Source organism: Salvelinus sp. IW2-2015, linkage group LG13 (assembly GCF_002910315.2).
Source record: "Salvelinus sp. IW2-2015 linkage group LG13, ASM291031v2, whole genome shotgun sequence".
Classification (NCBI taxonomy): Eukaryota; Metazoa; Chordata; class Actinopteri; order Salmoniformes; family Salmonidae; genus Salvelinus; species Salvelinus sp. IW2-2015.
In genome coordinates, this window is record NC_036853.1 from 46,574,985 (window position 1) to 46,589,973 (window position 14,989).

General features: G+C 43.8%; 1 pseudogene; it reads left to right on the top strand.

Moving 5' to 3' along the window:
* Nucleotides 1-4,595: 4,595 nt before the first annotated feature.
* LOC111971730 (uncharacterized) lies at nt 4,596-8,552 on the top strand (annotated as a pseudogene).
* Nucleotides 8,553-14,989: the final 6,437 nt, after the last annotated feature.

Sequence of the window (14,989 nt, forward strand, 5' to 3'; positions counted from 1 at the left end):
GCGCCTGGCTGCGACAGAGCCTGGGCTCAACCCAGAGTCTCTGGTGCACAGCCTATAACCACTGCCGACACCCGGGAGCCCTATTATACTTAATATTGTATCAACACATACATTTAAGTCAGAATGTTATCATAGGCCTTAGCCAATTCATTTAAACTCAGTATTCACTATTCCTGACATATAATCCAGTTAGGATCACCACTTTATTAATAATGTGAAATGCCAGAATATAGTAGGAAAAATTATTTATTTCAGCTTTTATTTCTTTCATCACATTGCCAGTGGGTCAGAAGTTTACATACACTCAATTAGTATTTGGTAGCATTGCCTTAAATGTTGTTAACTTGGGTTAAACATTTCAGTAGCGCTTCCCACAAGCTTCCCACAATAAGTCGGGGGAATTTTGGCCCATTCCTCCTGACAGAGCTGGTGTAACTGAGTCAGGTTTGTAGGCCTCCTTCGTTACAAATTTCTATGGGATTGAGGTCAGAGCTTTGTGATGGCCACTCCAATACCTTGACTTTGTTGTCCTTAAGCCATTTTGCCACAACTTTGAAGTATGGGTCATTGTCATTTGGAAGACCCATTTTGCGACCAAGCTTTAACTTCCTGACTGATGTCTTGAGATGTTGCTTCAAATATCCACATAATTTCCTGCCTCATGATGCCATCATTTTGTGAAGTGCACCAGTCCCTCCTTTAGCAAAGCACCCCACAACATGATGCTTCATTGTGGGATGTGTTTCTTCGGCTTGCAAGCCTCCCCTTTTCCTCCAAACAAACGAATGGTCATTAATGGTCAAACAGTTCTATATTTGTTTCATCAGACCAGAGGACATTTCTCCAAAAAGTACGATCTTTGTCCCCATGTGCAGTTGCAAACCATAGTCTGGCTTTTTATTGTGGTTTGGAGCATGGCTTCTCTGCTGAGCGGCCTTCAAGTTATGTCGATATAGGACTCGTTTTACTTGGGATATAAATACTTTTGTACCTGTTTCCTCCAGCATCTCACAAGGTCCTTTGCTGTTGTTCTGGGGATGTGCACATTTCGCACCAAAGTACGTTAATCTCTAGGAGACAGAACGCGTCTCCTTCCTGAGCGGTATGACGCTGCGTGGTCCATGATGTTATACTTGTGTACTATTGTTTGTACAGATGACATGGTACCTTCAGGCTTTTGGAAATTGCTCCCCAAGGATGACAGATTTGTGAGGTCTACAATTTTTTCTGAGGTCTTGGCTGATTTATTTTGATTCCAATGATGTCAAGCAAAGAGGTACTGAGTTGAAGGTAGGCCTTGAAATACAATCCACATACACCTCCAATTGACTCAAATTATGTCAATTAGCCAATCAGAAGCTCTAAAGCCATGACATCATTTTCTGGATTTTCCAAGCTGTTAAAGGCACAGTCAACTTAGTGTATGTAAACTTCTGACCCCCTGGAATTGTGATCAGTGAAATAATCTGTCGTAAAACAATTGTTGGAAAAATGACTTGTCATGCACAAGTAGATGTCCTAACCGACTTGCCAAAACTATAGTTTGTTAACAAGAAAGTTGTGGAGTGGTTGAAAAATATGAGTTTTAATGACTCCAACCTAAGTGTATGTAACTTCCGACTTCAACTGTATGGACATTTTTTATTTTTTTTATAAAAAAATCTTGTATGTCCATATTGTTTGGTACTTGAATCACGGTGTTAAGAGGCGGGAATGGGACCGATCCGCAACGACCAGACTCCACCACCACCACACAGAACACAACCAGTGGAGACAAACGGGAGGACTGAACAACCTCAGACCTGGTGGCTTTCTCCTACAATGGGTTTTGAGAAGGAGATAAGGAGAGGGCCCGAGGAGTAAGATATTAAGATCTTCCCAGAGGCTCCAGTCAGMGTTCCAGTCTYCAGCCCAGACCCTTCTCTTCACACTCAGTGCAGGGATGAAGCAGGGCCTGGGGCTGATAGAGATAGACCCTCCTGTTCCTATTATACAAKCACCACAGTATCCATGATGAACAGAGCAGGTCACCCTGGGATTCAGCCTTCACAGAGAGTGGTGGGAGACCCCTCTGGTGGTAGTCTATCAGCAAGTCTGTCTTCTCCTTCAGGATCTTGTCTAATGTCTGGTAAAAGCATTCATAGAAGGTCTGGGCCTAGCCTTCCTTAACCTTCTCCCCAGGCTATTGCGCACAGTGCATATAAGCCTGGGATATCAACCACTCAAAGTTGGTTTTAGTGGGAGTGACCTACTTGGTAAAYTATTTGTCATCATTGAATTTTAGCGAATCACACGACTGCGTGACTCTGTGATTGTGGTGTGCTAGTATACGGGGGAGTGTTAGGTGGAAGGTGTTGAGGGAGKTGATTGGTTGGTAAATTATGCAGATTAAGCCAATACTATTGGAACCGYGAGATTCTCAGGTTGAGTTTGACGTTTTGGTCCACCAGACTCTTCGCACATTGGGRGTAAGTGTCTGGGAATGACATTAAGCCTTCCTCAGTTACCTCAAGGTTACTCCACCAACACAGACATGTTCAAGATGGACGTTCACAATCCCAACACTCAAACAATGGCTTGAGGTCAAGGAGGGAGCTCAAAGACTAACCACCTGAGGGTTGTGGCTCCTGCCTCCTCTGGTGTCATTGGGTTCAAAGTGGGAGGCCGAGCATTTGGATGGACGCAGACAAGCCGTATGCCTGCCCTATGTGTGGGAAGTGCTTTGCTGAGGCGAACTATGTGGAGAAGCACAAGACTGTTCACACCAAGGGGCCCTTAAAGCAGGAAAATGCATGAAGACGAAAAGGGCTGCTCTCTGGAAAAACGAGCAGTTGTTTAATCTTCRCGGTYTAACAGTTAAGATAATGGGACAATTCTGACTACAATGCAATWTCTCATCCCTGGATTGAGGTACGTTTTTTCCCCGAGCCATCTCTCTCACCAGTTCTGCTGTGTCTTCATCTAAATCGGGAAGCCTGTCTGACCCCAGTGCAGCTGTTAGCAAGCATAGGGTCGGAATCTATTCCAACTTGGATCAACCTGTGTCATGCTTTGCGCTCCGGAGTAGGGCGCTGCTCAGCGTTGAGTGTAGAGGTGGATGAAATGAAAAATAATATTCCTGGTGTTTGTGACGCCTGCCGTTTGGTGAGACGTACTGTAGACCCGGTGGCAATGGTGAGACTGAGAATACCCTGTCTGTCTGGTTGAGCTTTGACACAGTTTCTTACTTGATKAAATCAGGMTAGGTTATATTTACTATTCTGRGAGGGCCTATGTTCCGAACCRGCTACGGTGCTTTAGGRGCCAAGGAATCTGACATGTTGCAGCAGTGTGGAGAATGGAGATRCCACAATGTGAGAAATGTACAGGAGGATGTAGTCAGAGGGAGTGTAAAGTTGGGATAGAGAAAGCACTTTGTGCCAACTGTGGGGGCGCCCATGCGGCTGGGGATTCAAAGAGCCCTGTGAGAGAGACGGTTGAGATTGCCAGAGTTTGAGTGGGGAGGAAAGTTTCTGATGCMGAGGCAGTGAAGAGAGTAGAGTATAGGCCAAGGGTGAGTGATACGACTGGGAGCCCCCTAAKCCTTGATCATGACTCTCACTCCCATTACACATAAGAGTCATTGGACYAAGGCGTCTTCTGTAAGGGGGGGATTTGTTAAAAGCCCCGACGCTCGATCTGAACATAAACACGCGTCGCTTGCGGTACCGTTTTGGAAGCATAAGGACCTTATCTTTCATATCAGCAAGAAATCATTTTCAAAGAACAAAAGGTTAAATTGATACACACCCTGATAGTGTTAGGGTTCCCACACGGCCATATCGCCACGTTACAGCGCTTGTTTAGGGAAAACAGCCAGAAGACAGAGGCAACCATCTGTGCTAATTAGCAATCTAGCGTGCTCCCAACACGTGTGTGTAAGCGTAACTCGGGAAATGTAGTTTCGTCGGATGGAAGCACCCATAGCTGCATGGATCTGTGCAAAACTGCTACAGTAAGTGTATGTTTTTGTTTCGAACGCCGTATTGCAAGCGATGATTATTGACGTTTCTAAACGTTAAAACAAAGCGTCGGGATTGTAGTGCACATGAGCCAGTCGTGGGCGAAGCTAACAGCTGAGAACTGTAGGGAGAAGGACGCCTAGAGTTTGAGAGTTAGGAGCCTCCCAGTGAATAGGCCTGGAGAGAGAAATCCAGAGAGGATGAGTTTCAGTAAGGTAGGATTTCTTGCGTTTATGGCTATGGTTATTGAATTGTACTGCACTGATGGGGCGTAAATCCCTGTAAAYAAATATGTGGTAGTGACAGCAGCAGAGACAAGTTGGGGTGTAAGAGTTTTTTTTTTCTGAAGATCTACAGGGGGTTTTAAGAGAAGGGGCTCCATCCTTCCCAGGCTGGAGTAGGATCTGGTTGGGCTGGTGTGWTTTTGGGGTATAGTGGTGTATATGTGCAGGGTTAGATGGAGGTGAGATAAACATTTTTTTTTAAATCCTTAACACTTTTTCCTGTCAATGTGCAATTCACACTCCAACCTGTGAAAGGCAGCAATACGTAACAAAGCTATTCTGCTGGAAACTCACACGAAGTAAACGGAAGTGAATAAAGAACAATTTCCACGTTKGCGTTTTTATTTAATGTTAAAATATGACTAATTTACCTGCACAGCGTCACATACTTAACCCATATAGTGTTTCATTCACGTTGGAGACYGGACTTGGTTGATAGATGTTATCTATGTATGTAACGCAGACTAGCTAGCTGCTAACAATGGCTAACTGTGTGGTTTTTCACACTCAAATAGCCTCCATTATGGAGGTYCTAGCGAATGCAGCCGTGGCAGAGATCTGTAAACTCGTAGACGACGACTATGCAGTGTTTCGTTTGGAAATAACTCAAAGCCAGAAAGAAAACAGGGCWTTACGGAGGAAACTASTGGAACTGAAGGTGGCACGGGAGCGCGTCCTCCCCAGTCGTCCCAGTAGTGTCAAGATCCTCGACCGATACAGAGGAATGGCAAGAGGTACATTTTTCAGGAAAAAGGCAGAGGCTGCGTGGCCTGTCGCTCGGTTCAGCCCTGCAAGTGTTAAGATGTGTTACCCATGATTGCGTCTTGGTCAGTGTTTGGATAGAATGCAATGATTCCCCAGATTACTTAGCTACCTTGCCCAAAGACAATAGCATATTGTAACCAGATCCTTGATTTACTGTATTTCTTATTATTTACTCATTGAAAACAATGTGACAAATGGAACATAATCAGCCTACATCAATCAATAAATAGTATATCAAGAAGTTATGAGAAGTGTTACATTACATCCTTGCCAATTCTAGAGCGTCAATAGTGTACCATATATCGTTGAGCATTGACAGTAGCTTACCTCACCATCTCTTTTCCCCCAACACTCTCAGGTGAAGGACATCTCACTGGAGGCCATAGGAGCTTTGTGAAGCCAGTGGAGCACAATACATGGAGAGATGACCAACCAATCACTGTTGAGGGGAGTGGAACCTCAACCCAGCACATTATCATGATAGAGGTTAGTGTAATAGTGTTACATAAAAATGTGTTACTTTGTAAATGAAATTTACAGAAAGGCTCCCCTCAGTTATTCAGCTATTCATTTATCTGCCATATGGGAGCTTGTGAGACTTTCCTATGACATTGTTATCCAACACAACTAATGTACCGGAATAACCTCCTCTCTCCTTGTCAGTCTGCAGAGGCTGCAGGTCCTGGGGTCAAGCAGGAGAGGTCTGAAGGAGAGGAGGACCTACGGCACAGCAGAGACATCCAGACTGGAGGGACTGGAGCGCTCCCTGTAGCCACAGAGGACTCCGCCCCAGCGCAGCCCAGGACCAGACGCAGCGTCACAGAAGTCAGTGGAACGCTGAGCAGCGTCCTCAAGTCAGAGACAGACACAGAGACTTTAACTGTAACACAAAGGCTTTTACACACAGGATCAGACCCAGAGAGACTGGGGCTGGGGCCACTGGGCTGTCCTGCTCTCGGCTCAGAGTATTTACTTTARGGTAACCCAAGCCCGAGGACAATTCAATCCCATCGAGACGCAGGTGACGTGTTAGAGACTGGCAATGATCCATCTTGTTCTTACACTACAGAGATGGACCGTGACAACATGCCCTTGGGTTTAGAGACACAGACTGATCTGTCTAGAGGGGACTGGAACCGGTACAGTAGTAGTGTATACTCTGAAGGGTGCCTAAATAAGAAAGGTGAGGGTTTAGTGTTAGATGAGGTGACTGTGAAAGTGGAGGGCGACATTCCTCCCACATGGAATGCAGATATTCACTTAGGAGACGGACACTCACAGGGCAGAGATTTCTTAGATTACAGGGGAAGCTTAAAGACTAATCCAAATGTTGCGACCCACTCCCCTTTAAACGAGCTCCAGGATCATAACGCAGTGTCCACGTCGATGGGACCTTCAGATTCACATGGCTGCATCCTTTTCGATCAGGTATTGAACTCAAACAACAGGGCTAGAGCCCAGGCTCAGGGAGGAAGAGCTACATCAGGCAATAGTAAAGAGAAACGGTTCCTCTGCATGTTCTGTAAGAAAGGCTTCAGCTGCACCCAGAAGGTGGAGATCCACCAGAGGGTCCACACAGGGGAGAAACCCTTCAGCTGTACCCAGTGTCACATGCGCTTCGCCCAGGCTTGTGACCTGAAGAGGCACCAGAGGGTCCACACCTGTCTCTTATACACATCTAGATGTGTATAAGAGACAGGGGCGAAACCCTTCAGCTGCACCCAGTGTCATATGTGCTTCGCCCAGGCTTGTGACCTGAAGAGGCACCAGAGGGTCCACACAGGGGAGAAACCCTTCGGCTGTACCCAGTGTCACATGCGCTTTGCTGAGGCTGGCAACCTGAAGCGGCACCAGAGGGTCCACACAGGGGTGAAACCCTTCAGCTGTACCGAGTGTCGTATGCGCTTCGCCCAGGCTGGTGACCTGAAGAGGCACCAAAGGGTCCACACGGGAGAGAGGCCATTCGCCTGTAATCACTGCGGGAAGAGGTTCTCTGAGAGGAGATACCTAAGGATACACCAGCAGAAACACCATTCCACTCTATAACATAAAAGTAACCACTCGATGGCTAGCTAAGTAAACAACAGCTGGAACGATCTAGCTAGCTGTAAAGTTTACATGTATCCCCACTAGCTGGCTACTAGACGACCAATATAAAGCTTTTTTTTTCTCTTCTTATTTCTCCTTTTTAAAAAGGTATCCAATTGTTAGTAGTTACTGTCTTGTCTCATCGCTACAACTCCCGTACTGGCTCGGGAGAGACGAAGGTCGAGAGCCATGCGTCCTCCGAAACACAACCCAACCAAGCCGCACTGCTTCTTAACACAGCGCGCAGCCAACCCGGAAGCCCGCTGCACCAWTGTGTCGGAGGAAACACCGTACACCTAGCGACCTGGTCAGCGTGCACTGTGCCCGGCCCACCACAGGAGTCGCTAGTGCGCGATGAGACAAGGATATCCCTGCCGGCCTATCCCGGACGACGCTAGGCCAATTGTGCGTCGCCCCATGGACCTCCCGGTCGCGGCCGGCTGCGACAGAGCCTGGGCTCGAACCCAGAGTCTCTGGTGGCACAGCTAGCACTGCGATGCAGTGCCTTGGACCACTGCGCCACCCGGGAGGCCCGGGTGACCCGGGAGTCCCGCAAAATGCCTTTTGTAGGGACCCATGGAAAGCAACTCTTGCCTGTATCAGTGATGGACACTAGTTATAATGTAGACCAATACTTTTATAGCTAACTACTAATACAACAGCCTAATTTATTACACATTGTTTTAATAAACTGGTTAGAATATGGTCAAATCATAATCTGTACCAAATGGATTGCCTATCAATTAGGGCTGGGCGATTTATATCGAAWTAATTAGATTAATTCAAATTCATSTTTTTGCGCGATATTACAAATGCTTGTATCGCAGAATCGAGTTTTGTATTTTCCGATTTTATGAGCGGTTCTTTAGTATGCTTGTTCGCATGTTGTCTTTTTGGTCTTGTTCGCTCCTTCTGTGCTGTGCACATTACCATTTATACCAATGATCTGTATATAATGARGAGATGCTCATGTCTCCGCCCTAACAATGGGAGTCTTTGTCCCAAAGGGGGGAATGCAGGGGGACAAGCTTAGGTTCCAAATAAGCGCATAGAAACCCATTGGGCTTATTTTGGATAGATTTTGGCGATAGTGAAACCTCTCGCTTTGCCTCTTTCTCCCAAGCCCCTCCCCTACCAAGCACAACAATAAAGATGAGAGGTCACTTCTTCCTCTCTGACGAACGGTTTCAATTTGCTATTTGCATTTGGTCCAACAGAATCGGTCATATGGACATCGCAACATTTGAACCCTGTTTATGTTTCAGCTGCTCACATTTTTAGCAGAGCAAGCACTGCTAAAACGGATGTACCAATGAACATTCATTCTGGAAAATGTATGCTCAGTTTGTCGTGCACATATTACGGTACCAAGTACCGCTAGCAGCATTTTTGTCAAATAAAGATTGTTATACTAGCWGTTTAGTCTGTTTTATACATGAGCAATAAGCATAACACAATTCTATAAGGAATTGGCAACTCGTCATTCTGAGAAATAAGGTAGGCCACTTGACCTCAACATCTGAACAAGGTGGACAGACTAGCATGCCGTTCAAACAGTTGGAGACGGACAGAAGAGTGTGTTCATAACAAATCAACTGTTCTACCTCGTTAGCTGAATTCAGAGCTTGTGAAGTGATACCTAGATCCAAGTTGGCTAAACTTGAAATAGAAATATTAGCTGGCTACTCGCTAGCACGTGGGCTTGTGCTTGAGAGATTGTTTGAGACCTGTGTTCATTTTCTATAATGCCTGCTACATTATTAGTGAATGTGCATTATGCATGGGTCTGGTTAAATTTGTAACAAAATCACATTTTTATAGACAGACCTGAAAGCCAGTGATTACTGCAAAAAAACAGCAGGTTAAACTATTTTGATAAAATAATTTAATTATTAGTGGGTCTTATGGTTGTGGAAGGCTTATATTCAGCCAAMGTATAATTTCACACCTCTGAATTCATTATATTATTGCTGACTGTTTTAAATGTATTTGACCTTTTTTAAATTGTACAACAAAGCTTATTTAGAGAATATTAAAAAATAATTGAGAGAMGCGTTTTAGYCCATATCGCCCAGCTCTACTATCAATACACATCTTACAATGTACACATATCATGTACTTCTACTATGTTCCATGTTATTTACTTCATCTATATATTACACTGTTGATGTTTATGGAGTACAACATGACTAGTTAGCTTGTATTCTCCGAACAATAACACCTGTGTTCCTGTACCAGAATGTGTATACTGTATTAAAGGTTGTAGCCAAGAGAGGAGGAAGTGGCGGCTTGTTAGAGCACAGACATGGTTCTAATGTCAGTGGTGCTCATGAGGAACCCTGTAACAATGGAAATGTCAATGTGGCCTCTGTCAAACATTGTAGCATTGGGAACCCTCAGTAGTCAATGTGTGATAGGATGCTGAGTGCAGGAGTAGACTAATGAATGTGGGCTTTCTGTACATTGTAATTTATTTTCCATTACATTATTTGCTCATCTTGCAATTGGTTATATAAACATGATCAGAACAGTCATTGATTGATAAACTGAACAAAACGTGGACCCATTGTGATGTATTTGTTTTTTTACAATTTCATCCGCATCCTCACTMTCTGTCAATATTACAATATTGCTGCTTGCTCAGCCTCTGTCCTTGGTCTGCATCACACAGCCTGGGAGTCCTCAGTCCTGTAAGACCCATGAAACACATAGTTAGGTTGTTTAATGGTCATGTCTGTCATGGATCCGGTCCATACATGACCAGTTTGCTGTTCTCAGTTTAGCCCAGAGAAGTTAGAYTCAGGCATCTCTCTCTGTATACAGTCAAGACAGTGCTGTCGCGTTCCTACAAACTGTGTACATCAACACCCGGGTCAAGCCACCGATGATTGCACAGCCTCGTTGTAGTCCTAACWCGACTCTACCTATCCTGACTCGACTCTATTTCACCTAGGTGYTGGAGGGATTTTAGCAGGGTTAGACAATCATGAACGGTGACCCGATTTGCATTTTGTGTGAGAGAGAATGCACTCTGTTTTCTGGGCGTGTGAGTTCTGATATTTAGAGTGACATAGGCCTACCTTCACAATAAGATACTCAAATTAATGTGTACACAGCATTTTTCTCAGACAAACTTCAGCGAGGCTGAATTGTCGGACTCCTGAAACAGACACAAAGGTGGAGTTAGTGAATAAGTCACATTGTCTGCCTGTCATGGATCAATGTATCGCCTCAATTCTATGAGCTTGACAATGACAAGACACTTAGAATAGTTGAGTCTGTCTGGTCATGGTGTCACTTCTGTAGCCATGCAGAGCAGAGGGGGCTGTGATGGGTAGCCTAACAAAATGGCAGGTAGGCAACTACAATGTTAGTTATCGCATGTGATGCCTGTTGGATACGATAGAATGTTACCATGCCTAACACAGATGTGRGAAATTGAGGGATAAATTAATTTCACTAGCTACATACACCAAATCTCTCAACTTTGAAATCAAGCATTTTAGCTAATTAKAACTTTTGTCCTTTACACGTTTTTGAATAATTTGAGTTTAGAAAATTGACGTTAAAGGGTAAAAAATTAGTAGCAAAAAACAAGAAATTATCAAATAAAATTGTTTGACAACCCTGGCTTGTAAGCTTTTAAATGATATCAAACTCAACTGTTTATCTTTTCCAGTGATTAAGACATGGACGTCTCAGGGTATGGTGGGGGAAGCAAACTGGGTCAACTTTGAAAAAAGTCACTTTCTGACCACTTCTACCATGGGCAAGTATGTATGGAAAGTTTAGTTCAAATCAAAAGGGATGTGGTCAAAAAGTAATTGAAATCAAATGGAATAACCCCAAATCAATGAATACATTTGCATATTATCAAATCAACTAACATAAACCTCATGGCAARCCCTCATTGCCCAATCATCCTATCAGATGTCTTGATCCTACATCCTCTCACTCTGTATCTCTGACAGTCAGTAGACATGGAGGATGGGAAGCCTGATCTGCTGCTGGTCAAAGAGGAGACAATAGAAGACGAACCAGAGAGCATTTATCTGCTGAGTGGACTAAAGATGGGGGAGGGAGCAAGGTAAGGGAGAAATACATATAGCCTACATACAGTAATAGATCTTCAATGGGAATAGTGATGCGCCAGGCTGTTTTTCCTGAAACCAGTACAACTTATGTTTGCATAATGTATGAACTTGACCAGGTAATTGACTCAAACTTCATATGTAGTTTTTTCTGCCATGTTTGTAAAGTCTATTTTCTTACCTCTTCCTGCAGGTGGTTGGTTGGAGGAAAACAGAGGAGACTGGGCAGCCATCTTAAGGGCCCGGGGGATGACATCAGTGAGCAGGCCAGGACCAGACARGACATAGTGGAGGTCAGTGGATGGGACAGAGTCCTCAACTCTGGGCTATGGAACAACACTGTTAACCACAACCAGAAACAGACAGTCGCACAGAAAACAACAACCAAATGTAGTCGCCATGACAACAGACTGGCTGAGACCAGGGTGAGGTGTAGATTTGGTCTGCGGGGACGGGTAGGTGTCAGTATGCGGCGGAAGAGAACAGACACAGATTAAGCTAGCGATGCTCCGTCCTGTTCCTATAGTTGTGATTCAGAGAGACTGATGGTGCCTCAGGTTAATTACCCTCATAAACAAGTCATACAATCTGACCCAGTTTGAAGAGATCAGTCAGTCTGGAATAAAAAGTACAGGTGGACTTTTGTTCATGTTTAATATTTCACTGAAGAGAAGCTGCATGTAGGCCTACCAAATGCCAGAAATGATAAGCAGAAATGTATTTAAATTAGGAGTGAAAGTAGCCTTAACCACTCGGCCCAACAAAATAAATTATGGTGGATCGAACTGCGCATGTAGCCTACTTTTTCCAAGTCATTTTTCAATCCGTTGAAAACGTCATCACACAACACTCATGATATGCGAAACTGAGCCTAGGCAAACCGTGAAAAATAACAACAAACGGGAGATTAGATTAGCATAACCCAGGCATTTTATCCGGGTTTCTCATAACCGGGATACAAGATTTTTCGGGTTATTGTAAACGGGATATGATGTTCATGGGTCAACGCAAAAGCAGAATACTTTAATATCAAAAATAAAAACAGGATATTGGTGTGCATGTGAACATGGTCAATGATTAAGAAAAATGGGTTAGATTACTGGCAGAGGCAATGGGGTGGAAGTAAGGTACTATAATATAATGAAATTGGAACAGAAGGGATGAGATTAGGGCATATGGGATTGAATTCTTATTTTGAAATTGATAGGGAAACATGGTACTGGAATTAGGTTTGTAGGGAATTCTTTTATTTTATTTGAAATTCTGGGTTAAGAGAATATAGTAGTATAGACACCCACAATGGAGGTGTCATAACCTAGTGGTCAAACAGGGAAATGGTTCCAAAAGTTTTTCCACCGTATTTTTTCCCCCCATAGGTGTTTTTAGAAACACTTACAATAAAGGCTGTGTTTCGTGTAGGCCTACTCGGCCGTGATGTTTTGATAACCATGTAAATCTCTCTCGAAACAAGGTGACTTGTCAATACATTCGGCTCCATTTACTCTGATTCAAACATGTTAATTAGCATCAAAGTAGATATGCAAAACTATAAATCCCTGCAAGCTCCTGCACATCATCTCTAGCTGACACCTTTGCTAACAGGTAGTGTCAATTTAAAACTTGCTCAAGACAGTTCACAGAATTTTCTATTTAAAGAAATGTTTCCAATATATTCATTACTACATTTAGCTAACATTAGATAGTTAACCCAGAGATTCTTTGCCTCAATTCGGCACTCTCATCCAGATCATCATGGCATTTATAGTTCTTTCTGATAGGCGCATTAGCAGTTAATTAGCATTTCATTTGGGGGGGGGGGGGGGGGGGGMAAAWACAGGCAGATATTGATATGTCACCTTGTCCTAGAGAGATTTACACAGTTATCAAAATGTCGTGCCAGGGTAAGCCTGCACGAAACACAGACCATATTTTAAGTGTTTCTAGGGGGGGTAAATACAGGCAGATATTGATATGTCACCTTGTCCTAGAGAGATTTACACAGTTATCAAAATGTCGTGCCAGGGTAAGCCTGCACGAAACACAGACCATATTTTAAGTGTTTCTAAAATCCTCTAAGGGAAAAATTAATGGTGGAAAAACAATTGGAACCATTTCCTTGTTTGACTGCAAGGTTTTATGGGTATGACTCATACTATGGTCCTCTATGGCAGTGGCGTGTTTTAATGGACGCCAAGGGAAGCCAGGCATCCCCAAAAAATGAAATGTATTTTGTCTCTGTGTTTCATAATTTTCCTTCAATTCGCAAGAGGCTGAATATATCTCACAGGAGAAAGCATCCAAGCGAGCGAACAGCACCCCTCTGTCTCTCTATGTGTAGGCCATCTATCTGATGTTGTCTGGTCCAAACGAGTATGACATTGTTGCCGCCCGTAGCATTGAAAGCAAGGGAAGCCAGCGAGCATCTTGCCTCCCTGTGCCAATCAGCGTTGAGCTAAACTGAGTGAGCGCAACTGTGAATGTTCCTGGTGCACCAAAAAAAAAGTGTCAAGGGAAGCCCGGTTGGATTTTGGCATCACTCCTATCAAATCCCATTGAAAACGACAGAAAAACTTGAATTGTTGCATCTCTTTGTGTTGCTGTCCTCCGGTGGCTAGCTAGCCAGATAGCTAAAATTGTCCCTTTCCCTAAATTAGCCAAGGATGGAGATATGGATTTGGACTTGTGGTTTTACTTAGTTCTCCTTACTGGTCATTGATTATAACTGCAATTCTGATCCATTGTTGTTTGCCGCTTGCCCATGAATGGAAGTTCGGCTAGCGAGCAAGCATTTTAGCCAGGTGGTCTAGGGCAACAAAGCATAAATGCGTGTACTGTATGACAGAGTGATAGAYTGTTTCGTCAACATGAAAGAGAGGAGGATGGCATTGGTGTTTCTCTACAAGTAGAGTGAGTCAACATGTTTTTCTACTTGCATGAACGCACACACAGAAGTCAGAAGCATTGACAGCCACATCATATTTAGCTTACGTTGATTGGACTAAATTGTTTTTGTTATCTTTTAGTTGTCACTATATTAGACTAAGCATAGGTGATTTGATGATGTTGAAGTTGAAATGTTGCTGAAATAGTGGAGGCAGCTCCTGTTTTCTTTGCGACTTGTGGTAACTCTGTGGTTCTAAATCAATAGTAGTTTAGTGGTCTGAAAATGTCGTTAACATTAACTGTCTTAACCTTGTAACAAGGTCATGTAACTGGCTGTTACTGTACATGCAATATGCTTTGTGGACTGCACTGGACAGAGGTTGCTATCGGGTTTTGTGATAAAACAAAAGGTATGGTTGAATTTATTCTGCCACTGTGCCTTCTTATTGTCTCTGCCTTTAGGCCTACATATCACGGCTGCAAGGCATATGAACTACCAGGTTACAGAGCAAACACGATTATCACAACAGAGGGGGCGGGGCTAGGCTTGGAGAAGGGGCGGGGCTAGGCTTCCCCAGTGATATTTTGTTTTACATATGCACCACTACTGCTCTATGGCAGGGTTTCCCCAAACTAAATCCTGCCCCTACAAAGCTGATTCAAATAACCAACTCATCATCATGCTTTGACTATTTGAATCAGCTGTGATGTTCTATGGTAAAAAAAAAAAAAAAAACGTGCACCCAGGGGGGACCCCAGGAAGGGGTTTGGGAAAACCTGCTCTTTGTGGAGGCCGTGACCGACCTCACACTCCAGTACAGTAGGTGGCGGTGTATGTACCTTTCAGTTGATGGTGATCTGCCAATATACATTTGAA